Source organism: Choloepus didactylus, chromosome 1 (genome assembly GCF_015220235.1).
Source record: "Choloepus didactylus isolate mChoDid1 chromosome 1, mChoDid1.pri, whole genome shotgun sequence".
NCBI lineage: Eukaryota > Metazoa > Chordata > Mammalia > Pilosa > Megalonychidae > Choloepus > Choloepus didactylus.
In genome coordinates, this window is record NC_051307.1 from 159589983 (window position 1) to 159616263 (window position 26281).

Sequence of the window (26281 nt, forward strand, 5' to 3'; positions counted from 1 at the left end):
ACAGTCATGGACAAGATCTGGATCCTGCCTCCCATGCCAGCTTGTTTGGATTTTTTAGCTTTACTCTCTTCATTCTACAGATGGTTTATCTTCTTGTGTTGGATTCTTCTGAATTTAATTCTCAGTGTAACTTAATTTCAATTTTAAAAGAACCCTTTCTGTGTGTCCCATATACGCTCTTACTTGAGGACTGGATTTATCCTTGTGCAGTTGAGTAAAATATATATTGCTTCTAGTCTTCTGATGCATTTTTGCTTCTGGAGGTAGGAAGAATATGGATTTTGCAGTCAGGCCTGGATTTCAGTTTCAGCTCTGCAATTTTAATTAGCGAGACTTTGGGCAAGTTACTTCTTTGCGAACTGTCCGTCCATCCATCCATCCATCCATCTGTCTTCCCAGAGGCACCATAGTCCTGCTCCTCTCTCCTTTATCCTCTTCTTCCACAGTTTTATTGAGGCATAATTTACATACCATTAAATTCTCTTTTCATATGTACAATTGAGTGATTTTTAGTTGATTCACCAAACTGTGCAACCATCACTACTGTCTTAATTAGTGAAAATTTCCTTTGCCCCAAAAGTAATACTGTGCTCTTTGCAGTCACTTCCCTGTTCCCACCCTCAACCCCAAGCAACTACTAATCTTTTTTTGGTCTCTATAGATTTCCCTTTTCTGGACATTTTATATAAATGGAATTATATATTTGGTCTTTTGGGTTTGGCTTCTTCATTTAACAGAATGTTTTTGAGGTTCATTCATGTTTTAGCATTTTTTACTTCTTCCTTTTTATTGTTGCAAGTATTCCATTTTGTTTATCCATTCACTAACTGAAGTGCATTTGAGTTCTTTCTACTTTTTTTGGCTATTATGAATAATGCTGCTGTGAACATTAGTGTACAAGTTTTTGGGTGGGCATATATTTTTATTTCTCTTGGGTAGATATGTAGGTGTGGAATTGCTGGGTTATGTTTAACATTTTAAGAGACTGTAAAACTGTTTTCCAAATGGCTGCAGCATTTTACATTCCAGCTGTCAGTGTATGAGGGTTCCAATTCACCTTGCTTTTTATCTGAATATTTAGGATGTCTGCTTGACTAGACATCACTATCACACACAGGACCGTTATCTGCTACCATGGGTCAAGAATCATAGCATCATAGAATTTTACTACTCCAACTAGGAGAAATATTAGAATGCTATTTATGTCAATAACTATGAAAGTATAATGTTTAATGATTAAAAATCTAAATGTTCACAGGTAAGTATGACTACTTGAAAGGTGTCAAAGCAAGACCAAGTGCTACAATGAACAGTGGTCAACACTTATTACTTTATTAAAAAAAATCTTTGATTATGGAAAATTTCAACTGTATAAAGATAGAAGTTTAGTGAATCCTCACATGTTCATAACCCAGCTTCGAATTGTTAAATCCTGCCCAGTCTTGTTTCATTTATACCCATACCCACTTTCTTGTATACTATGTTAATTTGAAGCAAATCCTAGACATTTTAAGGAGAAACATATTGCCATTATCACACCTAAAGCCATCACCAGTAAGTCCTTAAGAATTTATTATATTGCCATTTCATACTTAAAGCTACTAACAATAACTCCTTATTAAGAATGTATTACTTTTGAAGAGTAAAATACAGAAAGAAACTTTTCTGTTAAAAATGGACTCACTTAAGTTCTTAATCTGAGGAATTGGAGTTCTTTTATGTGAATACATAAATTATTATTATTTTTTTAAATGAAATGTTTCCCATTTTAGGGATTGTAGGTTCTCTACTTCCCTTCCCTCACCCAGAAAAAAGTCATAACAAAGTTTTGAGGGTGTGGAAGCAGGGATTTGTCTATTCACATGAGAATAAATACCTTTGAAATGTGGAATGAGGATAGAAAGATTTTGTCACTTCAATTTATTGCTGCTTTAGGGAAATTATTTTTTTGTGTGTGTGTTTATAGCATAATTTATTCAAACAACAATGCAATGAATAATCTTGTGTGTAGAATTTCATATTGCTGAGGTGCGTATTCAGGGTAGATTCCTAGAAATGGAATTCTTTCCTTCTAGCTATTCTAGTACCCTAGCAATTAAGAAAAAGAAAATTATATAGAGATTCAGTATTCATAATCCTTTGTTAAATTACATCTTGTCTCTACTCCTTCCTCTTTAATCACTTTCCCAATTTTCAGGGATGTCTAGGCAGTGACCACCCTATCTTGTTTGTATTGCAAAGGGGTGTTGACATTATAGGAAAAAGGGATGCATCGGTTTGATGTTCTTGAAGAGGATTTTGGAACTTATCTGGCATAGAAGTTCTCTGGAGGATTTAAGTTTCTGAAGAATAAATTTAGTGAGTGAAACTTTTATAGAATCTCAGATAGGGAGCTAGGTATTCATAGGGTATTGGGAACTATTCTTGACTTTGGCTTGTTATACTGTGGCCATTTGGTAAATCTAGCTGAAGCTTGCATAGGAGTAATCTCTGTGACAGTCTAATCAAAAGGTCCCACCCACAATAGGTTTACAACCACAGGAATGGATTAAAAGAATGTGATTCTTTTATGCAGTACATACGCCTCCATACTATTAACACCACCTTAATTCGTTCATTTATTCACACATTCATATATTCATTTATTAATATATTTATTCTTTTATCCATCCATTCATTCATACAGTAAACATTTGTAGGCCTGACACATTGCAGGTTCTGTTTGGGACATGAAAAGCTCACTTTGTGTACTGAGACGAGATGGTTTGTAGATCCCTCTGTATCATGACTGTCCTCTGGTTGTCTGATTGGTTGGTTGTAATTCTTGTGATCAGTCGGTAGCATGTAGAACATCAGGACAGCTTCCTCGGTAAACGCAGCATTAATCCCATAGTTGTGAGAGAAACTGTCCAGTGCCTTGTTTAATCAAGAGAAGGTTGATCAAGGGTTTGGGAAAATAGAACAGGTATCTGGGGAAGAGTAATCTAGGAATAGTGGTGAGGACAGAGTGGAAGTACATCTAATTCCACCCCAGTGACTCATGCCTCCCACTATCCATGCTCTTGCATTGTTCCCTCCCACATTGATTTTCGGCTTGGCCATGTGACTGGCTTTGGCCACTGGACATTAGTATCCGTAAAGCAAGCAGAAACTTGATGAGTATTCGGGAATTGGGGCTTGCCTGATTAGAATGCTTTTTCTACCATGTATGGAAGTCCAGCTTGTTGTAATCTCCTTAAGGGTGAAAAACCATATCAAGAGGAGGCCCAGATGTCCCAGCTGTTTCTCACTATACCAGCTGAGTCCACCTTCAAGTAGACCCCCAGAAAAATGCAGCTGCATGAGTTCGCCCAGGTGAGACCATCAAAGAATGACTCAGCCAGCCTACAGAGTTGTGAAATATAATAAATTAATGTCATTTTAAGCCACTAACTTTTGGGATGATTTGTTATGCAGCAATAGATAATTGATACAGGAGGGGCTAAGGAAAGGAGGGGATTGGGGACTAGGGCTGTCAGTATTCCAGATGAACAGAATAGTGGAAATCGGGAAAGGAAGAGACTCATACAAGAGGCATGTGGAAGGAGCTTGCCTTTGGATGATAAAGTGAAGGGTCAAAGATGGTTCTGAGATTTTTGAAACACCCAAATAAAACATATTTCTGTTCCTGGAATACGTGTTTTTAAGAGGGAACAAAGCTACTTTGGAGATTATCTTTAACAGTATGTGCCAACATTCTGAAGTGCAGGGAATCTGTCAAGATGCTTTGTTAGATCTTATCAGAGCTGGGATACTAGGTATATTAGCTATATACGGCTACATAAAAGATTACCCCCAAATCGAGCAACTTAGAACAGCAGTCATTATTATCTCATAGTTTCTGTGGGTCGGGTATCTAGGTACAGCTTAGCCAGGTCCCCTGGCTCAGGATTTCTCACCAAGCTGCATTTATAGTGTTGATTAGGGCTGCAGGAATCTCAGGGTTCATCTTGGGAAGGAGTCACTTCCAAGCTCACACACTAGGCTTTTGGCAGAATTCCGTTCCTCATGGGTTGGTGGACTGAGGGGCCTCACTTTCTCACTGGTTGTTGGCAGAGGCCTCCCTTGGTGCCTTCCCACATGAACCTCTCTAATGGGTAGATCACAACATGGCAGGTGGCTTCCTCAGAGTGGGTAACCAGAGAGCAAGCAAGATGGGAAGCAAAAGACTTTTTGTTAACCTGATCTTGGATGTGACATCCAATCATCTTTGCTATGTTTTACTTGTTAAAAGTGAGTTACTAGGTTCAGCTCATCCTCAAGGAGAGGACATTATGCAAGGGCATGAATACTGGGAGGTGGGATTACTGGGAGCCCTTTTAGATGCTGCCCACCATGCTGGTTTTGTGGGGTATGTAGTACCTCAGATAGCACAGCACATAGGAGGCCACGGTCTTTGGGCCTGTGCCCAATTTTCCTTCTATTTGGATGAGGAAGATTGAAAACCATCCTACAGCATCTCCTGGGCACTGTAGGTTCTCTGAATTGGTCAAATGGAGGGAGGCCCAGTGTTACAATCTTCTGAAGAGGAATACACTCCTTGTTTGCTGAGCAGATCTGGCCCATGTGATGGGATGGCCCCATCTTTCTCCATTTCACTTCAGCACAGCCAAGTCTTTATATACATCTGCTCCCACATTTCTCTCCATTCAAACTCAAGTTCTCTCCCGTCAAGATTTGCTATATTGATAAAGCTTTATTTAACTGAGATGCTCCCTGTAATCACGATCATATTCTTTTCCCATCACTCCCAAACTTTCTAAGTGGTCTTTTGACTCTTGTATTCACTTTCTCCCCATTACCCAATCTATAACTTTTACCATCTGCATCTGCCTCCACCTCCCTACTAAAATTGCAGTCTCCAGTGTAAACTAGGACTTCTTTCATTAGAGCCATGGGCCTTTTGTTAGGCCTCATTCTTTTTGACGTCTTTGCAGTATTTGACAGCCTCACCACCTCTTCTCTTTTGGCGTGCTTTCTTTTGGTTTTGGCTGTATATATAGTGCCCAGCTCATGGCAAGACACTCCATGATATGGTAGGGGACAGTCCAAACACATCCTGCTGCCTTTCCCTGGGATCCACAAATAGAAATCCTGTGCTTGGGACCAGATAAGGGGACTCCTGGTATGTTCCTTCCTTTATTGTTCCTAGCATATGTAAACATTCACTGGAGACAAGTGGGCATGTTTTATGATACCATCCCAGTGGTATATCTGTTCTTGGCATTGGCCAGCGGATTAAGAGCCCCTGGCCTTGGAATGACGTCCATTAGTGAAGCTTTCCTTGCTCTTTTCCCTATGTGAATAAATGTTTTTCCTTAAGAGCCTGTGTGAATCATGCTTATGCTGGTGACCCTAAAACCTGCAAACCATGGAGTGGGTTGGGACCCTAGGACTGCTATTTCTGGGACCAGGCATTGTTATGGCCTTGCTACCTTCCACGAGGTGAGACCCTTTCCTTGGAGGTGGTAAAGGTTTCTCTTTCTGACTGGTGATACTTATTCATAGTTGAATGAATCTGCTGCTTGTTTCTTCTTCTTTTATTGTCACTTCCTATCTGTCTCCTTTCTTGGCTCCTCTTCTTCCTTCCTGATAAATATGGATTTTATATTTGATTCTTTATGAAGTATTTATTTCACTCCACAGAATTTAGCTATTGCTTAGACAAGGGTTTGCTGGAATGTGATTTTCTTAATATTAGTCAGTAGATATGAGTGTCACTCCCTTTTCTCCTGGGAGACCCCTAATATTTTGGATACTTGGCATCAGTTGGGCCTTGTGCTCATGGAAGGTGTTCCCATCCCCAGATCCAGGAGGCGAATCATGGTATATGAACCAGTTATTGTGGCCTTATTCCCCTTGATTGAGACATGAACATGCAAATGTTCTGGTGAGTGGAATTTATTTTATGACTTTATTTCATATTTCTTTAATGTCATTTCAATGAATATTGAGAGAAAAGATGCACATATAAATGTGCGCAGTCTTTGTCTTTTTTTTTTTAATTTAGTTTAATGGAGATATATTCGCGTACCATACACTCGTCCACGGTACATAATCCACTGTTCACAGTACATCATATAGTTGTGCATTCATCACTCCAATCGATTTTTGAACATTTTCCTTACTCCAAAAAGAATAAAAATAAGAATAAAAATAAAAGTAAGAAAGAATACCCAAAGCATTCCATCCCCACATCCTACTACATTTTTCATTTAGTTTTTGTCCCCATTTTTTCTATTCATTTGTCCATATACTGCATAAAGGGAGTGTGAGCCACAGGTTTTCACAATCACACAGTCACAACGTGGAAGCTACATAGTTAGGCAGTCATCTTCAAAAATCAAGGCTACTGGGTTACAGGTCTACAGTTTCAGGTATTTCCTTCTAGCTATTCCAATACACTAAAAACTAAAAACTATATAGCACATAAGAATGCCCTCCAGAGTGACTTTTTGACTCCATTTGAAATCTCTCAGCCACTGAAACTTGATTTTGTTTCATTTCTCTTTCCCCTTTTGGTCAAAAAGATTTTCTCAATCCCACAATGTGGAGTCCAGGCTCATCCCCTGAAGTCATGTCCCACGTTGCCAGGGAAATTTACACCACTGGGACTCATGTTCCATGTAGGGAGAAGGGCAATGAGTTCATCTGCCGAGTAGGTTTAGAAAGAGATGCCACACCTGAGCAACAAAGAGGTTCTCTGGAGGAGATCAGAGAAAGTGTTTTGTATAATATCAGTATTTTTCAGTTTATTGAGACTTGCTTTGTGGCCTATCCTGGAGACTGATCCATGAGCACTTGAGAAAAATGTGTATCTTGCTGTTGCGGGGTATAGTGTTCTATAATGTCTGTTAAGTCTAGTTCATTTATTGTACAGTTCAACATCTCTTTCCTCATTGATCCTCTTTCTAGGTGTTCTGTCCCTTTATGAGAGTGATGAATTGAAGTCTCCAACTGTAATTTGGAGGTGTCTGCTTCTCCCTTCAGTGTTGTCAAGTGTTTGCCTTATGTATTTTGGGTCACTCTGGCTCACTGCATAAATATTTATGATTGTTAAGTCTTCTTGGTGAATTGTCCCTTTTATTAGTATATAGTGTCCTTGTCTCTGTTAATTTTTTTTTGCATTTTAAGTCTAATTTGTATGATGTTAATATAGCTACTTCAGCTCTTTTCTGGTTGTTGTTTGTACCTTTTTTTCCCAAAAGATTCTTTTTCCAACTGTTCATTTTCAGCCTATTTTTGTCCTTTGTGTCTAAAGTGAGTGTCTTATAGGCAGCCTGTAGGTGGGTCTTTTTCTAAATGCATTCTGCCCGTCTGTGTCTTTTTATTGTGGAGTTTAATCCATTAACATTTAATGTTATTATTTTTAGGGCAGTACTTTCTGCTACTCTTTTTTCTTTTGGATTTTATATGTCACTTCTTATTTTTTTCTCTCCCCCTTTCTCCCTTCCTGATAGTCTTCCTTTCTACACTCTTCTCCAGTCCTCTCTGTCTTTTTCTATCAGACTTTCATACTCTTTTTAGTATTTCTTGTAGAGCAGGTCTCTTGTTCACAAACTTTCTCACTGTCTGTTTGTCTGAAATTATTTCAAAGACTCTCCCTCTTTTCTGAAGAAGAATTTTGCCGGATAGAAAATTCTTGGTTAGCAGGTTTTCTCTTCAGTATTTTAAATATATCATACAACTGCTTTCTCACCTCTATGGTTTCTGTGGAGAAATCTGTACATAGTCCATTGTATGTGATGGATCACTTTTCTCTTTCTGCTTTCAGAATTCTCTCTTTGTCTTTGACATTGGATAATATGATCAGTAAGTATCTTGGAGTAGGTCTATTTGTATCTGTTCTATTTGGGGTGTGCTCCAGTTTCTGAATCTTTAATTTTATATCTTTCATAAGAGTTGGGAAATTTTCAGTGATTATTTCCTCCATTGTCCTTTCTGCAACTTTTCCCTTTTTCTTCTGGGACACCCATAACATGTATATTTGTGCGCTGCATGTTGTGATACAGTTCCCTGTAATCCTGCTCATATTTTTCCATTCTTTTCCCTATCTGTTCTTCTGTGTGTATGATTTTAAGATGTCCTGTCTTCTAGTTCACTGCTCCTTTCTTCTTCCTCTTCAGATCTGCTCTTGTTTATCTCCATTATGTTTTTTTGTCTCTTCTGTTGTGCCTTTCATTCTCATAAGTTAGGCCATTTGTTTATTTTTTGAAGCTTACAAATTCTTCTTTATGGTCCCCCAGTGTTGTCTTTATATCCTTCATCACTTTTCCCACAGTTTCCTTTAACTCGTTGATTTGATATTGAAGATGTGTTTGAATCTCTTTAATTAGTTTTTTCTGCTCCGGTCACAGACTCAGTTGAAGTGTTAGTTTGTTCCTTTGGCTGGTTCATATCGTCAAGTTTCCTAGTATGACTCATGATTTTTTGTTGTCTGGGCATCTTATTTTTTGATTAGTTTATTTTGGAGATCATTTTCACTCTTTTAACTAGGGTTTTCTTGTTGGTTGCTTTGTTTTCTATCTGTTCTTTGATATTCATTTCAACTTATTCTAGTCTTCTATCGTAGCTTCTGTTTAATTGATCAGAATTTTTCAGCTCTCCTTTTTCTGGTTCTTGTTCTAACTGTATGGAACTTTTTTTTGAGGGCGTCTCCCCAGATATCATTGATACCAGTCAGATTTTCTCACTCCAGACAGGCCAAGGTCTCGAGAGGATGGTGTAATCTGTATCAAGTTTCCCTGAGAATGTGACCCAGCATGTTGTTAGAACCTCCTGTGAAGCTTCTAGGCTCATGCTTTTCCTATCCTGTCCAGCAGGTAGCACTTGTTGGCCTGCAGCCCCCCACTGGTATAAAGAGAACTGGTGCCTCTAATTCTCAGCAACCTGTGTCGCTGCCAGAGGCATGGTTGTTTCAAGCCCCTGGTGTCTGAGTTCGCTCATGGAGGGCCTTCAGTTGACCTTGGCTCTTACCCCCTTTTTCTTGGGGGAAGTTATGCCCTTTAGGATAATTATAGGATTAATTAACAAATTCAGACTGCTGAATAAAAGCACGGGTAAATCCAGAACAAGCACGAAAAACCAGGAGGGTTTGCCCAGCAGAGAGGAGGCAGGGTTAACAAACAAACCAACAAAAGCAAACAAACAAACAAAACAGAGAGACTTTTGGAGTTGGAGGAGCTCAGAATACTGGAAAGGGGCTGGGCACCAAGGTAAAGGAGCACACAGAAATGGGTACCATCTCAGGGCCTTGATTGAATTGATATTTTTTTGGATTTTTTCTTTCTCTCCTTTTCTTCCTTCCTCCCTCCCTTCCTTTTCAGTATTCCATTAGAGCTGGGTAACTCTCACAGTTCATTACTTGCCCAGGCAAGGGAGGAATTAACATATGTCTGAGAGTAACCAGTCAGATGAGGGACATAACTTCCTAAAGGGCATATCTTTACGTAGTCTCTACTGGTAGCAAAGGAAAGTAGCTCAGCCAAGATACAACTGCTGCTTTAGTCCCAGCAGAGAGGAGGTGGTGGGGCTGACAGTAAAAATTAAAATGAAATAAAATGAAAAAGGAATAAAGACAGAGGCTTTTGGAGTTGGCTGAGCTAGGAGTACTGGAAAGGGGCTGTGCCCTGAGAAGGGGGCTACCAGTACCATCTGTTGCTCTTTACTGGTGAACCCTGGGTGCTGGGAAAGGGCTCTGAAAAGGGTTTTATTTTTTTTCCCTGGTTCTTTCCTTTTCATTTTTTATTGTCTTAGCTGTCTTTTTTAGAATTACTCTAAGTAGCTTATTAGAGAAAGCTTCAGATATTTTTACTTGGCAGGTAGAAACAGGCAAGGGTGAGGCTAACATAGGTCTGAAAGACACAGCAATGAGTCAAGTGGGGAGGGGTGCCACCTTGTCAGGGGAAACTTGCAGTTCTTCCCTGTGATCCAGACTTGTGTACAATGCATGTCTGGTCACAGAAGTCCCCTAAACAGTTGTTTCAGACAGTTCCTGGCTATTTACCAGCTGTTTTAGAGGAGTAACTAAATTCTATACCTCATCACGCCACCATCTTGCCATATGCCCAGTTCACTTTTCTCAGTTTCGTTGACCAGATTTGGTTTTCCTGCACTTGCCTTTTAGTTGCATTTATTGTTTTAATCTATTGATAATTTTGCTTAATTAAAATGATCTATTAGCTATTTTTAAGTTTTAGGTTTTTCTTCTTGGCAAACTTCATTTTGCATTAAGACGTTTCTTCTCATTCTTGATTGGAATGGGGGAGAGGCCATGACCTAAGAAAATATTATAATAATGTACTATATGCAAATGCATCCTTGTTGTAATGGATATTGTGCATAAAGACTTGAAATTCTGGGACTTGGGAAGGACACCAAATGCAGTATAGATGCAGATTTGCATAGTGGTTTGGGCATGTAACAGAGAAAAAATGAAGACTGGAACCCTGGAATTGGAGGAGTGAAATTGGGAGTAAGGGGGAAAAGAATAATGCAATAAAGTGTAAATGAAATATCCTGGAGAAGGGAATGATAAAACAACATTTTAACAACTTATTTGTTCCTGGACAGTTCATATTCAACTCTGTGAGAAAACTGATCTTTAAAAATAACCATTTTTTAAAAGTATATGTTGGAATTGTGTGTGGGTGAACTTTGCTAGGCCTTTTAAATAGACACACATGATAAAGAGCAACACCCAGCATATTTCCTGGGATATATTGGCCAAAAATAGTTGTCCACTATGTCTTCTGAGTAAATTTTATGATAGTTATTTGGAGTTTTCAGAATTTTCTTTGATTAAGGAAAAATTAATTTAAATGGATGGAAGCAACCACAGTTCCTGTATGTAAATGATACTGTAGTTTGTTTTTTCTATATTATATATTACCCTCTATCAAGGTTAATTATAAAGTAAGTATATTACACAGTTCACATGCCTAAGATAATTTTCAGGATTTATAACGTTTCAAATCTTCCATGACTCTGGACTACATATTATGTTTTGAGATGTGGGAGGGTGTTAGTAAGCACCTAATAATAGTGTAAATGCCATTGGAGTAAGCAGAGAAACTGTTTATTTTATACAAGTGTTTGATAGTTCATATTGGTTTCCCAACATTACCCTTTTCTTTCAGATATTGTCTGTATCCAAATAATTTCCGAGCTTAAAACTTGTAAATGAAATTGGTTAATTTAAGTGTTGATATGACTATGTTTATAAAATTATCTGTTGATTTAATTTGATAATGTAAATTAATTTAAAATTGAACAGAGATCTTGATTGAAAGGAATAATTTTAACAAGTAGTGATTTCATTAAAGATATAAAAAATAAGTGAGTTTATGTTTGAATTGATAGTTAAAATCCCAAGTAATTTGTACAGTAAATTGGATGCAAGGAAATAGTTTTTCGTAAATTATCATGTTATTTTTTTCTTTACTATGCAATTTTTCTTTCTTTAATAGAGAAGTTGTGGGTTTACAGAAAAATTATGTATAAAATAGATTTTTATACGTGTAATAACTACCGGTTATTATCATCTTGCATTAGTGTTCTATATGTGTTACAATTGTTATATGAGCATTTTTATAACTGTTATTAAGTATAGTTCATTGTTCACTCTAGGGTTCACTATTTGTGTTGTACGGTCCTGTGGGTTTTATTTATTTATGCATACTGTAAATTCCAGTAACATGTATACAACCCACAAATTACCCTTTGAATCATGTTCAAAATATATATTTCAGAGCTGTTAGTCACATTCACAATGTTGTGCTACCATTAGCACCATCCATTATGAAAACTTTTCCGTCATGACAAACAAAAACTTTGTGCAATTAAAGCATTAGCTACGCATTCCCTCCTCCCAACATGGCCTCTGGTAACGTGTATTCTAGTTTCTGACTTTATGACCTTAGTAAATCTAGTTATTTCATATCAGTGAGATCATACAATTTTTGTCCCTTTGTGTCTGGCTTATTTCTCTTAACATGATGTCTTCAGGGTCCATCTTTGTTGCCTCATGTATCAGAATTTCATTCCTTTTTATGGTAATATTCCATTGTGTATATATACCACAATTTTTTGTCCAGATACTTGGGTTGCCTCCATCATTTGGCAATTGTGAATAGTGCCTGTGAACATTAGTGTGCAACTATCTGTTTGAGACTCTGCTTTTAATTCTTTTGAGTATAAATCCTGAAGAGGGATTGCTGAATCATATGGTAGTTCCGTACTTAACGTTCTGAGAAACCACCAGACTATCTTTTACAATGGCTGCACCATTTTCACATTCCCGCAACAACAAATGAGTGTTACTGTTTCTCCACATCCTGTCAGACACTTGTAATTTTCCTTGTTTTTTCTTAGTAGTGGAGATGCTATTCAATGTGAAATGGTTTCTTGTGGTTTTGATTTTGCATTTCCCTAATGCCTAATGATGTTGAGTATGTTTTCATGTTTTTTTTTTTTTTTTTTTTTTGGCCATTTGTATATCTTTAGAGAAATGTCTATCCATCTCTTTTGCCCTTTTCTAAATTATCTTGTCTTTTTTGTTATTGAGTTGGAGGATTTCTTTATATATTTTGTATATTAAACCCTTATTGGTTATATGGCTTCCAAATGCTTTCTCCCATTGTGTAGGTTGTCATTTTCCTTTCATGACAAAATCCTTTGAGGAAAAAAAGTTTTTTATTTTGATGAGGTCCCATTTATCTTTTTTCTTTCTTTTGTTGATTGTGCTTTGGGTGTAAAGTCTAAGAAACCATTGCTTAATACAAGGTTTGTGGAGATGTTTCCCTATGTTGTGAGTATAACATATTTACATAGAAGTGATAACTTTCCAAGTGCAATTTGACAAGTAGCTAGAGAGCAAATTTCAAAGAATATTATGGGTTACAGTTCCACAATTTCCATTATTTCCTTATTGTGAATTATAACATATATGCAAAGAGATGCTAACTTTCAAAGTATGATTTAACAAGTACTTATATAGGAAATTTCCAAGAATGTTATGGGTTACAGTACCATAGTTTCAGTTATCTCCTTATTGTGAAATATAACATATATACAAAAAGGTTATAACTTTCAAATTACAATTTAACAAGTAGCTGTATAGCAAATTTCAAAGAATGTCATGGATAACTGTTCCACCATTTCAGTTCTTTCCTTGTAATAATCTAATACCCTAGCAGCTAAGAAAAAGAAAATTAGAGATTCAGTATTCATAATACTTTGTTAAATTGTATCTTGTCTGTTGCTACCCCTTCCTCTAGTTTAATCACGTTTCTGATCTTAGCTGTGGATTTTTCCTATATTGCCTTTATCAGCCTTTATCATATTGAGAAAGTTCCCTTCTATTCCTATCCTTTGAAGTATATTCATCAGGAGAGGATGTTGAATTTTGTCACTTGCCTTTTCTGCATCAATCGAGATGGTTATGTGGTTCTTCTGCTTTGATTTATTGATGTGGTGTATTACATTAATTGATTTTCTTTTGTTGAACCAGCCTTGCATGCCTGGAATAAACCCCACTTGCTTGTGGTATATAATTCTTTTAGTGTGCTGCTGGATTCGATTTGTGAATATTTTATCGAGGGTTTTTGCATCTATATTCATTAAAGAGGTTGGTCTATAATTTTCTTTCTTTATAGTGTCTTTGTCTGATTTTGGTATTAGGGTGATGTTGGTTTCATAGAATGAGTAGGGTAGCTTACCCTCTTCAATTTTTTTGGAGAGTTTGAGCAGGATTGGAACTAATTCTTTCTTGAATGTTTGGTAGAATTCACATGTGAAGTCATCTGGTCCTGGGCTTTTCTGTTTTGGGAGCTTTTTGATGACTGACTGAATCTCTTTATTGTGATTGGCTTGTTGAAGTCGTGTATTTCTTCTTGAGTCAATGTTGGTTGTTTATGCTTTTCTAGGAAATTGTCCATTTTGTCTAAGTTGTCTGGTTTATTAGCATAGAGTTGCTCATAGTATCTTCTGATTATCTCCTTTATTTCTACAGGGTCAGTAGTTATGTTTCCTTTCCCGTTTCTGATTGCATGCATTTGCATCTGCTCTCTCTCTCTCTCTCTCTCTCTTTTTTTTCTTTGTTAGCCTAGCTAGGGGTCCATCAATTTTGTTGATTTTCTTGAAGAACCAGCTTCTGGTTTTGTTGATTCTCTGTATTGTTTTCCTGTTCTCAATTTCATTTATTTCTGTTCTGATCTTTGTCATTTCTTTCCTTTTGTTTGCTTTGGGGTTACTTTGCTATTTTTTCTCTAGTTCTGCCAGATGAACTGTTAATTCCTCAATTTTTTCTCTCTCTTTCTTTTTATATAGGCGTTTATGGCAATAAATTTCCCTCTCAGCACTGCCTTTGCTGCATCCCATAATTTTGATATGTTGTGTTTTCATTGTCATTTGTCTTGAGGTATTTACTAGTTTCTCATGTAATTTCTTCTTTGACCCACTGGTTGTTTAGCAGTGTGTTGTTTAACCTTTCTAGATTTGTGAAAGATCTGGTTCTTTGGTGGTTATTGATTTCTAGTTGCATTCCACTATGATCAGAGAATGTGCTTTCAGTAATTTCAGTCTTTTAAGATTTATTAATATTTATTTCATGCTCCAGAATATGCTTTATCCTGGCGAACATTCCTCGAGTGCTAGGGAAGAATGTATATCTTGGTACTTTGGAATGTAATGATCTATATATGTCTTTTAAGTCTAATTCGTTTATCATATTGTTTAGTTTCTCAATTTCCTTATTGGTCCTCTGTCTAATTCTGTCTATAAAAAAGAGTGGTGTAGTGAAGTCTCCCACTATTATTGTAGAAATGCCTCTTGCTCCCTTCAGTTTAGCCAGTGTTTGTCTCATGTGTTTTCAAGCTCTTTGGGTGCATAAACATTTATGATTGTTATTTCTTCTTGGTGAATTGTCCCTTTAATTAATTTGCAGTGTCCTTTGTCTCTTATGACATCTTTGCATTTAAAGTGCATTTTATCTGATATTGGTATTGCTACCCCTGCTTTCTTTTGTTTGCAACTTGCGTAGACGATTTTTCCATCCTTTCTCTTTCCATCTCTTTGTGTCTCAGGATCTAAGATGAGTCTCTTGTAAGCAGTGTATCGATGGTTTGTACTTTTTATTCCACTCTGCCAGTCTGTATCTTTTAACTGGAGAGTTTACTCTATTCACATTCAAAGTTATTACTGTGAAGGGAGTTTTTAAACCAGCCATCTTATCCTTTAGTTTTTAGTTGTGAGATCTACTTTTTCCCACCCTTATTTTCCTTTAAGTTACCATTACTAATGCTTTTCAGTTCTGTGCCCTTCTCCAGACCTCCGTCTCTCTACTTTTTTCATAGCCTTGAACTAACTTTAGTATTTCTTGCAGGACAGGTCTCTTGTTAATCAATTTTCTCAGCATTTGTTTCTCTGTAAAAAAATTTTGAACTTTCCCTCAATTTTGAAGTCGAGCCTTGTTGGAGAAAGAATTCTTGGCTGGCAATTTTCCTCTTTCAGTATCTGAAATTTGTCCTACAAACTACCTTTTTGCCTCCCCGGTGCCCGTTTAGTGATCAGTGCTTAGTCTTATGTTGTTTACCTTGTATGTTGTGAATCACTTCTCTCTTCCTTCTCTCAGAACTTTCTCCTTCTCATCAGCATTTGACAGTCTGATCAGTGTACATCTTGAAGTGGGTTTATTTGAATTTATTCTATTTGGAGTTCACTTGGCATCTTTGATTTGCAGATTTGTCATTTAGAATGTTTGGAAGGTTTCCCCCAACTATGTCTTAAAACACTCTTCCTTAGTACTTTACCCTTCTACTTCTGGGACACTAGTGATTCTTTTATTTGTACATTTCATGTTGTCCATCATTTTCCTGAGATCCATTTCAAATTTTTTGTTTTTTTTTTCACAAAAAGTTTTTGTGTTCACTTTCAATTGGATTGTCCTCTAGTCCACGTATCCTTTCTTCTGCATCTTCAAATATGCTGTTCTGTGTCTAGTATATTTTTAATTTGCTCAACCATATCTTTTATTTCCATAATATCTGTTGTTTTTTAATTTACTTTTTAAAATTTTTCTGTATGTTCTTCTAGTTTCTTCTCGGTGTTCTTTATGTCTTTAGCCAACTCATTGAAGTTATTTTGGAGATTTATGTGTACTGTTTTAATTAATGGCTCCACATTTTCTTTCTCTTCCTGCTTTTTAATTTGTTCCTTCGGCTTATCTTTTTATCTTCTTCATTCTTCAGGTACTTTATGATTTTCTGTTGGTTTCTGGTCATTTGCTTATCTTGGTAAGATTATTTTGAGAAGGATTATTTGAACACTTATATATAATTTGGCAAAGCTACAGCTTCCTGGAGTGCACTTTTCCTTCCTTACCAGCAGGTTGTGGTCTTGAGCTGAGCCAGTCTTCCCTGAACTTCTCCTGTGTTCTGGACTGGGTCTAAACCGGGTGGGGATCCAATCACTGTACCAGTTCTGTGTGTGCAGTAGGGACTGTTTCTGCCCTGTGGGTACAGTCTGGTCCCTGTGCACTTCAGCAGTGAATCAGCTTAGCAGCACCCTCCAGCTTGCCTACTGTGTGACTGCGAGCCTCTGGGTTGTGTGAAGGGCTCCTAGTGCTTCCTTGTGGTATTCACTCCTATCTCCATTTCTTGCCCTTTAATCCCCTGGGCTTCCGTTGGGGGAGAATAAAGGTGTTGAATAGTCATCTGCTGCCTCCTGGGTTCCTTCACGGGATTTCCCAGCTGTGTGCTTTTGAAGGATTTTCTCCCCAGTTAATTGTTAAGCTGGGTGCACGAGATTGGAGAGTCACTGCTCATTCCCTTGCCCTGTGGCCGTCTCACTGGTGCTGGCCCTGGGAGGTGGTCCTGGCCAAACAAACTTACCCTGTCCCTCTAGATGCAATCTGTCTTCCTCTTGATTCAAGTCCCTACCATGCACCACAGGAATCCCTCTGTTGCCACTCACACCCCAGAACTGCGGTCCTTGATGTCCTCTGGCCACTCTAATTTCATTTATGTAGAAGAAGCCTGCTCCACCTCACCCACTCTGCCATCTTTCCAGAAGTCTCTCCCTATGTTTTCTTCTAGGAATTTTATTGTTCTGTGTTTTCTATTTAGGTCTTTGTTCATTTTTAGTTAATTTTCATATATTGTGTGAGGAGTCTGCCTTCATTCTTTTTTATATGGAGATCCGCTTTTCTCAGTATAATTTGTTGAAGAGACTATGCTTTCCCAATTGAGTAGTCTTTGCCACCTTGTTGAAAATCAGTTGTCCATAAATGTGAGGGTTGATTTCTGAGTTCTTAATTCTATTCTATTGGTCTGTATGTCTGTCCTTGTGCCAGTACCACACTGTTTTTCAAGATGGCTTTAGCTATTTGGGACCCCTTACCAAATAATTTGATGATTAGCTTTTCCATTTTTGCAAGGAAGGAAGGTTTTTGGGATTTTGATTTGGATTGTATTGAATCTATACATTGTTTTGGGTGGTATTGACTTCTTAATGATATTTAGCCTTCAAATCTATGAACCGGAATATCTTTCCACTTATTTAGATCTTCTTTAATTTCTTTCAGTTATGTTTTCAGTATTCTGTGTATAAGACCTGTACATCCATGGTGAGAGTTATTCCTAGGTACTTGATTCTTTTAGTTGCTGTTGTGAATTTCCTTTTTTTTTTTTTTTTTTTTTTTGATTTCTTGTTCTAATTATTCATTGCTGTGTATAGAAACTACTGATTTTGGGTATTGATCTTGTACCCTGCCACATTTCTAAATTCATTAGTTAGCTCTAGTAGCTTTGTTTTGGATTTTTCAGAATTTTATTTATATAGTTCCATGTCATCTTCAAGTAGGGACAGTTTTACTTTTCCAATTTGGAAGCCTTTTTTCTTTTTTCTTACCTAATTGCTGTGGCGAGAAGTTCTAATACAGTGTTGAAAAACAGTGGTGACAGTGGGCATACTTGCTTTTATCCTGATCTTAAAGAGAAAGGTTTTTGTTTTTCACCTTTAAGTATGATGTTAGTAGTGGGTTTTTTGTGTATGTCCTTATCATGTTGGGGAACTTTCCTTCTATTCCTAGTTTTTTAAGTTTCTTGGAATGTTTGATAAAATTCCCCATTGAAGCCATTTAGTTCTGGGTTTTTCTTTGTTGGGAAGTTTTTGATTACTGATTTGTTTAACAATTTTATTGCTCTTTTCAAAGAACAAACTTTGTTTCTTTGATTCTCTTTTAAAAAATTCTCTGATTTATCTCTGCTGTGGTCTTTCTTATTTCCTTCTTTCTGTTCTATTTGGGTGCAGTTTGCTCTTTTTCTAGGTCCTCCATGTGAGAGGTTAAGTCTTGTATTAGGTGTTTCTTTTTTTAATGCAAGCATTTAGAGGCATAAATTTCCCTTTTAACACTGCCTTTGTTGTGTCCCATAAGTTTTGGTATGTTGCATTTTCATTTTCTTTTGCCTTCTGACGTTTCCTAATTTCTCTTGTGATTTCATCTTTGACTCATTGGTTTTTCTAAGAGTGTATTTGTTTACTCCCCACCTTTATGAATCTTCCACTTTTCCCACTTTTGTTGATTTCTTGCTGCATTCCACTGTGGTCAGAGAAGAAACATTGTATGATTTTAGTGTTTTTGAGCTTTTTGAGACTTGTTTTGGGACTCAAGATTTGGTGTATCTTGGAGATTGATCCCTGTGCCCTAGCAAAGTATGTGTATTCTGCTGTTGGGTGAAGTGTTCTATGTGTATGTCTGTCAGGTCCAGTTTGTTTAGAGTGTCTTTAAGGTCTTCCTTTTCCTTATTGATGTTTGTCTACGTGCTCTATCCATTATGAAAAATGTTTCATTGGAAGTCTCCCTACTCTTTATGTACAACTGTATATTCTCCCAATAGTAAATGGCTACCTATTAGTTAATGATTGCTGTATTCCAAGAGCTGTTAAGGATATTAGATTAATATATCTTAATCCTCAGATCATGGTATAGTGTGCTATATTTTATACCATGGACATTTAGTTTATTTCTAATTTCCAATTCTGCGTTATGCTTTCTTGGTTTTAAGTCTTTATTGCTTAATGTATTTACATCTGTTGGATCCCTGGAGAAGAATTGTTAATAGATTCCTCCCAATCTGCCTTTGTAAAAGGTTGTTTTCAGTTTATACCCACAACTTCAGTTGAGTGTTGCTAGCATTGAATATTACAAACCTTTTCTTTTACTTGATTGGTGAAAGTTGAATCTTACTTTTTTGTTTGGCTTTTTTCTAATTGGTAGTGAAGTTAAATATTTGTTTGACATTTGGATTTTTTCGAAAAAATGAAACTCATCGTGTAAGAAAAAGCATCAAAGTTTAATGAAGTGTAAGTGTATGTTTTGTAGGCAAATGTTCATTTATTTTTCTTTTCATTTTCTTTGCAGTTAATAATTACTTCTCTTTGTTAGTTTTATCAAATTTAATAAACTTATCCCAACATAAAACAAAGCAAAAAAGACTTGTAATCCTTGAAGATAAAAGTCAAAGCTCATAGATATTTTACGTATTGAACTTAAAATGTCAGACAGTCTTGCATGATATGAAGTTGCTTAAATCATAGAAAACTGACACTTGACCATTAGAAAACCACTTGTCATAACCTGCAACTCGTGCCACATAAAATTACGGGTTCTAGGTATAACTTTTCACACCACTCTAACTTGAACCGTATGTCCATGTAGGTTTTTATATTTTCTTTGTTGTACCTCTTACTCAAACTTTGTGTGTGCAGAATTATTACCTGAAATATACCTTTTATCTTTTTTTCTCAACTTGGAAAAGTGTCCTTAATGTTTTCTTTAGGATAATACAGCTCAGTTTAAAAGTATGGGCGTAAACCATGTCATGGATCTTCATAATAAAAAACATGTATCTTGTGACAGTTAAAGAAGTCATGCATAGTGGTGTGGATTTGTTATAATTTAATATAATCAACACTTCTGGTTATTTTAAATAAAGTAAATAAATAATGAAAGAACAAAGACTTGTAATAGGTTTAATGGAAAATATGGGTATCAGATTTAATTGTCGCTTGGTCCCCACTCTGAAGTTACGTAATGAACTATTTAATCGGGAAATTCCTGTGTGAGCTACTCCTTAAAACACTGAGGTTTTTATTTACCCAATGACTTTTACTATAACTACAACTCCCACTTTTTGGATAGATTGATGTCTGCTGATTGCTTATATTCATAGGTCTGTGGAATATTACCTGTTTTCACTGTGCTCTGTCTAAAGTTACCCTTCTTATATGTTCATTCAACCTAGAATTTATTTTGTAAATTCTGTGAATTTTGTTCAAATCTGATTTTTTAAATATCTTTATTTTTATTTTTTTCTTATGCCTGGCAAGATAACATGGCACAAAATGACAACTTGTCATAAAATTAGTTAAGGCTAAATAAATAACACTTTGGAAATGGTGTGTGATATGGTGAGCCAGTGCCATTTAGGAATGAAATTTAATAAATGAGTAAACCTTTAAAGTCCTTATTTTGCTGGATTATGATCATAAAGTAAAATGTTGAAGGAAGTGAAGAGCATTAGGCCAGTAAAATTAAGTGATGATGAGAGAATGTGGTTGACAGATTTTGTAGATATAGGAACATCTTTTAAAGTGTGTGGATAAACAGCTACAGAATCCGTAAATATTGCAGTAAAACATTGATCTCTGCTAAAGGCATTTATACCCCTATAAAATTAAGTAGGCTAATGAGACATTAAAGGAAAATATTTTTCATAGGCACAAAAGATGGTTTGATCTCTTCAGAAAGACAACAGGTTAGCAAATATGAAGGCTGCAAATCTATAAGAACTTGTATATAAACATCAAAGTATTTTCCTGTGTGGAAAACAGGAAACAATTTCTTGATTCTGGAGTATAAAGGAGGCGTGATTGAATTGTTTCAGAAGCTCAGCAGTGAAGATTTTCACTTAAGTCTCCATGGGAACAGCATCTCCACCAGCATTTATTTTCAAATCCTCTAAAAAGATCCTGCACAACCGAGATTTTAAAAAAGAGGGAGCACAGTTCTACATGAGGCTCAACAGTTTCTGAAGTAATGATTTCCAGTGCTTTATATAGGTTAAAATAACAGGAAAACTAAGTGTTTTGTTCACAGACTTGTTCACTCTTTTATGATATGAAACAGGAGTCCCTTACTTCAGAAAGTAAGGGGTCATAATAAGATTGACTTTGCAGATAGTTTTCCAGGAACCAATAAGTCTTACAGTGGAAGTCAGTAGCTAGATGTTAGGAGTTAATCTAAAAAGATAGCCATGGCAGGCAGGAGATTATAGTTTTATGTCTTGGCTTTGTCATTTATTTGATTTAAGGGGTGTCATAGAACCCCTGTAGTCAGTTTCCTCTAAGTGAATTGATAATGATGCCTTTTAATTGGGCTGAAAAAAATGTATCTGAACATGGTGTATTAACAGTCATCTGATATCAAATGTAAGGATGTGTTGTTTTATAATATTCTGCTTTTGAAGATTTCAAATTGAGAGCCAAGGAGATACAGGAAAAAAAGAAAAAGATATTTAAAAATGGAGTCTTATTGTATTGGCCTGTCAAATTTTGAAATTTCAAATAAAATTCTGTCTTAGTACTTAAGTTTTACCAAGATTATTTAGTCAATGCCAGGACAAGTTATTTATAGCAAACATTGACAGCTGGTTCAACTATCTTTTTTTTTGAACAAATGTTGAAAACAAAACAGGACCTATGCTAGGAAACCTTCGATAATCATGGGTTTTTTTTAGTTATAATGCTATTTAACAGGAAAGCCGGTAATAATATGACTTTGGATATCTTACTCATGCTTAAGTGTACCTCAGATTTATTTATTTAAACATTTGCTGTCTGTCCAGTTTCTATAAATATATACTTCTTGCTTCTGTATTAAAACATGATACACATCCAGGGAATGTAATCAGGCTGAGGAAGTTTTAGTCTCTCTTAATTATCTATTCCTCTTAGAATAAAATCTACTCCTACAGATTGTCAAACATCTGATTCCCACCTGAGGCTTACTAAACTGAAATCAACCTTTGCTGTACATTGGAATCATCTGGGGGAATTTTAAAAATACTGTTTGCTGGATCCTCCCCCCAGAGAAAATGATTTAATTGGTCTGGGATTGTTGTTAGTAGTCGTTAAACTAGTGGTTGTGAAACTTTAGCATGCATTGGAATCACCTAGAGGGCTTGTTGAAGGGCGGTTTGTTAAAAGGAGGTTTGCTGGGCCCCCATCCTTGAGTGAGAGTTTTTAATAAAGTTGGTCAGGGTGTGCAGCTGAGTTCCCAAGTGATGCTGATGCTTATTCTAGTATAGGGTCCACACTTTGAGAAGTATACTCTGACTACCTTGACTGAGGTTAGGACACTTTTTTTTTAAAGAGCAGTTGTAGGTTTACAGAAGTCATGCAGAAAATACGGAGTTTTTGTGTTACTCTCCCACACACTTCCTCTGGTTTTCCCAATTACTAACATTTTGCATTAGTGTGGTACCTTTGTTAGAGTTGATGAAACAGTATTATTATCCATTGTTTACAGTAGGGTTCACTCTTTGTTTTGTACATTTCTGTGGTTTCCTTTTTTAAAAATTTTTATTCTGGTAATACAAATACAATCTAAAATTTTCCATTTTAACCCCTTTCAAATATACAATTCATTATTGTTAAGTACATTCACAATGTTTTGCTACCATCATCACCATTCATTACCAAAACTTTTCAGTCACCCCAAGCAGGAAACTCTACCAATTAAATATTAACTCTGCATTCTGCACTCCTGCTCTAGTCCCTGGTAACCTGTATTCTGGTTTCTGAATTTAGGGACACATCATCTTAATTTGGAGGATATATAATATTAAAGAGGAAACTAAGTCCATAAGTTGCAGAGGTAATATAATAGATTTCAAAGTAAAAAGTTAAATGTGAGAAATTCTGAATGGAAATTGATAAAGCGGAAAGGATATTACGATAATCATGGTATTCATATGTCTAAAATAAACTTTTTTCTTTTGAATAACTGGCTTGCTTTTAATCAAGTTTGTGTGTTTTTTAACATTTTAAAGTTGTTTAAGCTTTAAACTTTTAAAGTGCAATCAACCAGAAGGCAATGCTATAGAGGAAATAATCTTCCAACACTTCTCATGTTAATTCAAATTTAAAAAAAATTCCTTTGGTGGAGTAAAAAGGCTGTTTGCTGTTTAAAGGTTATTTCTGAGTTGCAAAGATTATATCCCCTTCCCTATGTTTTCAGAATTTCCTGTATTCCCCCATTCAGTCTTGGCTGCCACAATCAGTCTGACAGAAAGTGCGAGGACATTTTTTTCCTTGCATCTGTAGTGGAAACCTTAGCAGCAGACATTCATGAAATACCTCCAAACATCAGAAATACTAACTTATCAAAAAGAAAATCCTTAGAGATATTAAAGACAGCAGGTATTTTCCCTTTTTCCCGCCAAGTTTCTTGAGGTATAATTTACATAGAGTAAAAAATTCACTCTTGTTAGTGTTCAATTGTATCAGATTACGAATGCATTGGTTATGCAGCCATCAACAGAATCAGAATACAGAGTTCTGTCACCCCTTGCCCCCAGCTCCAGCTCCTGGTGTAATCATTGATCTGTTTTCTACAGTTCTCCCTTTTCCAAAATCCCATATAAATGGAATCACATAGTTGTAATCTTTTAAGCCTCGCTTTTTTGACCAAGCATAATATATTTGAGATCCATCCATGTTGTTGTGTTTATCAGTTCTTCAATCCTTTTTCTTCTTGGGTAGTATTTTATTGAATAGGTATAGCACTGTTTGTTTATCCATTCACTGGAATTTGGGTGTCTGAAGTTTTTGATGAATATAAAAAATCCACATTATAGGTGTTTATGTAAACACGAGTTTCCATTTCTCTTGGGGAAATAACCTAGGAGTGGAATTGCTGGGTCCCTATTGTAAGTATATATTTAACTTCTTAAGGAATTGCCAAACTGTATTTCTAAGTGGTTGGACCATTTTGCGTTGCCACTGGGAATGTGTGAGAGTTCCAGTTGGTTCTCATCTTCCCTAGCAGTTGATATTTTCAGTGTTTTTTTTATTTTAGCCACTCTAATCGGTATATAGTGTTTCATTGTATTTCCCTTATGTGACTAATGATGTCCAGCATCTTTTCATTTGCTTATTTGCCATCTGTATGCTTTCTGTGAAGTATCTTTTCAAATATTTTGCCCATTAAAAAAATTGGATTTTTTTTTAATTATTGAGTTTTGAGAATTCTTTATATATTCTGGATACTTCTCTTTATCAGATAAGTATTCTACAGACTTTTTTTTGCCAGTCTTTGGCTTGTCCTTTCATTCTCTTAATGGTGTCTTTCAAAGAAATTATCTGAGCCTATTAATTCTGCTTCCCTATTGATGCCAGGGATCAGGTAGGCAGTGATAGATTTGTAGTTGTTTGTGATATATATTTTCTTTATAATCACAGTGACACTCTTGTAATTGGTGGGGATGTTCTTAAAGATGGACAAATACAGTGAAACATTTTATTTTTAAAAAAATACCTTTATTGAGGTATAATTAACATATAATAAACTGAACCTATTTTAAGTATACAATTTGATAACTTTTGAGATATATATATATATATATATAATGCTTGTGAAATCATCACCAAAATCAAGATAGTGAACATGTCTATTGTCTCCAAAAGTTTCATTTCCCTTTGCAATCCTTCTATCCCCAAGAAACCACTGATCTACTTTCTTTCACCAGAAGTAAGTTTTTTTTCCTAGAGTTTTATATAAAGGAACTCATGTAGTATGTACTTTTTTCCCTCCCACTCTGGTTTCTTTCATTCAGTCTAATTATTTTGGAATTCATCCATATTGTTGCATGTATCAGTATTCATTCCTTTTTATTGCTGAGTATTTTTCCATTGTGTGGTTATGTCACAATTTATCTGTTCATCCATTGATGGGTATTTGGGTCGTTTCCAGTTTTTGACCATTACAAATAAAGCTGCCATGGATATCTAAGGACAGGTCTTTGTATGAACATATTTTCTCTTTCTTTGGTAAATATCTGGGAGTGGAATGGCTGGATCGTATGATAGGCATATGTTTAACTTGATAAGAAACTGACAGACTTTTTCAGAGTGCTTGTGCCATTTTACATTCCTATTGATGTATAAGAAATGCTTTCCAGTTGCTTCACATCCTTGTCAACGCTTGGCATTGTCAGTATTTTTAATTTTAGCCATTCCATTATTTATGTAGTGGTATCTTGTTGTAGTTTTAATTTACATTTTCCTATTGATTAATGATTTTTGAACATCTTTTCATTGTCTTATTTTCCATCCATATATCTAATTTGGTTAAATGTGTGTTCAGGTGTTTTGCTTGTTTTAAAACATTAAGATGTTTTCTTATTTTTTATTTAGGTCTTTAATCTCTTTCAGCAATACTTTATGATTTTATGTGCTTTTACATCTTGAAACATTTAAAAAATAAAATAATGTTTTGGTCTTTCATATAATGGCAATTTTTAGCAAATGACAGTAACTTTATTAGTTTTATAGATGGAGAGCTTGTATACCCTGGTATTTAAGTGCTTATTTATGACATCATTCTTCTATACTACCTTGTTTGGATTATGTCTGAATTACCCAGTATGTTGTTGTTCTTAAATCTACAGGTAGATGTTATTTAACTTTTAAGGGCTTAATTTCACTTGTGAAAACTGCTCATTTAAAGTATGTAATTAAATAGTGGTGAATATTTGATGCAGTTTTCAGTTCTAGTGTAAAAGATTGTCATTGGCAGCATTCTGAAGTGCAGTTCTGAGACTGATGTAAAATAATTTGTCGAAGAGATACTGTAACAACTAAATGACTTTCTCAGTGAAATTCAATTGATACTGGTATTTCATATATTTTTTACCACCTTTTTTTGCATGCTAAAATTAATAATTAGTTTAGTTTTTCTTATATAAATGCAATTCTTTAATTATTACCTTAGGTAAAATTTATATCTTGACATATCTGCTTAAAATTAAAAAATATATTTGTTCATAATTTTACTTAAAAGACATAAATGGGAATTTATCTCCCAATGCCATTCTTTTTGGCTTGGTTCTCAACTTTCCCTTCTAAGCCCACCCGTCATAGTCGTAGTATTATGTAGCAGTTGATATTTTTCTCTCTGCTC

The 26281-nt window shown here is 35.8% G+C and overlaps 1 protein-coding gene across 3 annotated transcripts in view; it reads left to right on the forward strand.

The window, feature by feature from the left end:
- STAG1 (stromal antigen 1) overlaps positions 1–26281 on the forward strand; it is a 425662-nt gene that overhangs the window by 25317 nt on the left and 374064 nt on the right. Inside the window, exon 1 of one of the 3 annotated variants that reach the window (XM_037844447.1) lies at positions 2139–3354. The exons of the other annotated variants lie outside the window; for them this stretch is intronic. The gene's annotated coding sequence lies outside the window, so the exon portion shown is untranslated. Of the gene's footprint in view, positions 1–2138; positions 3355–26281 lie in introns of those variants that run through there. 3 annotated transcript variants of the gene reach the window in all.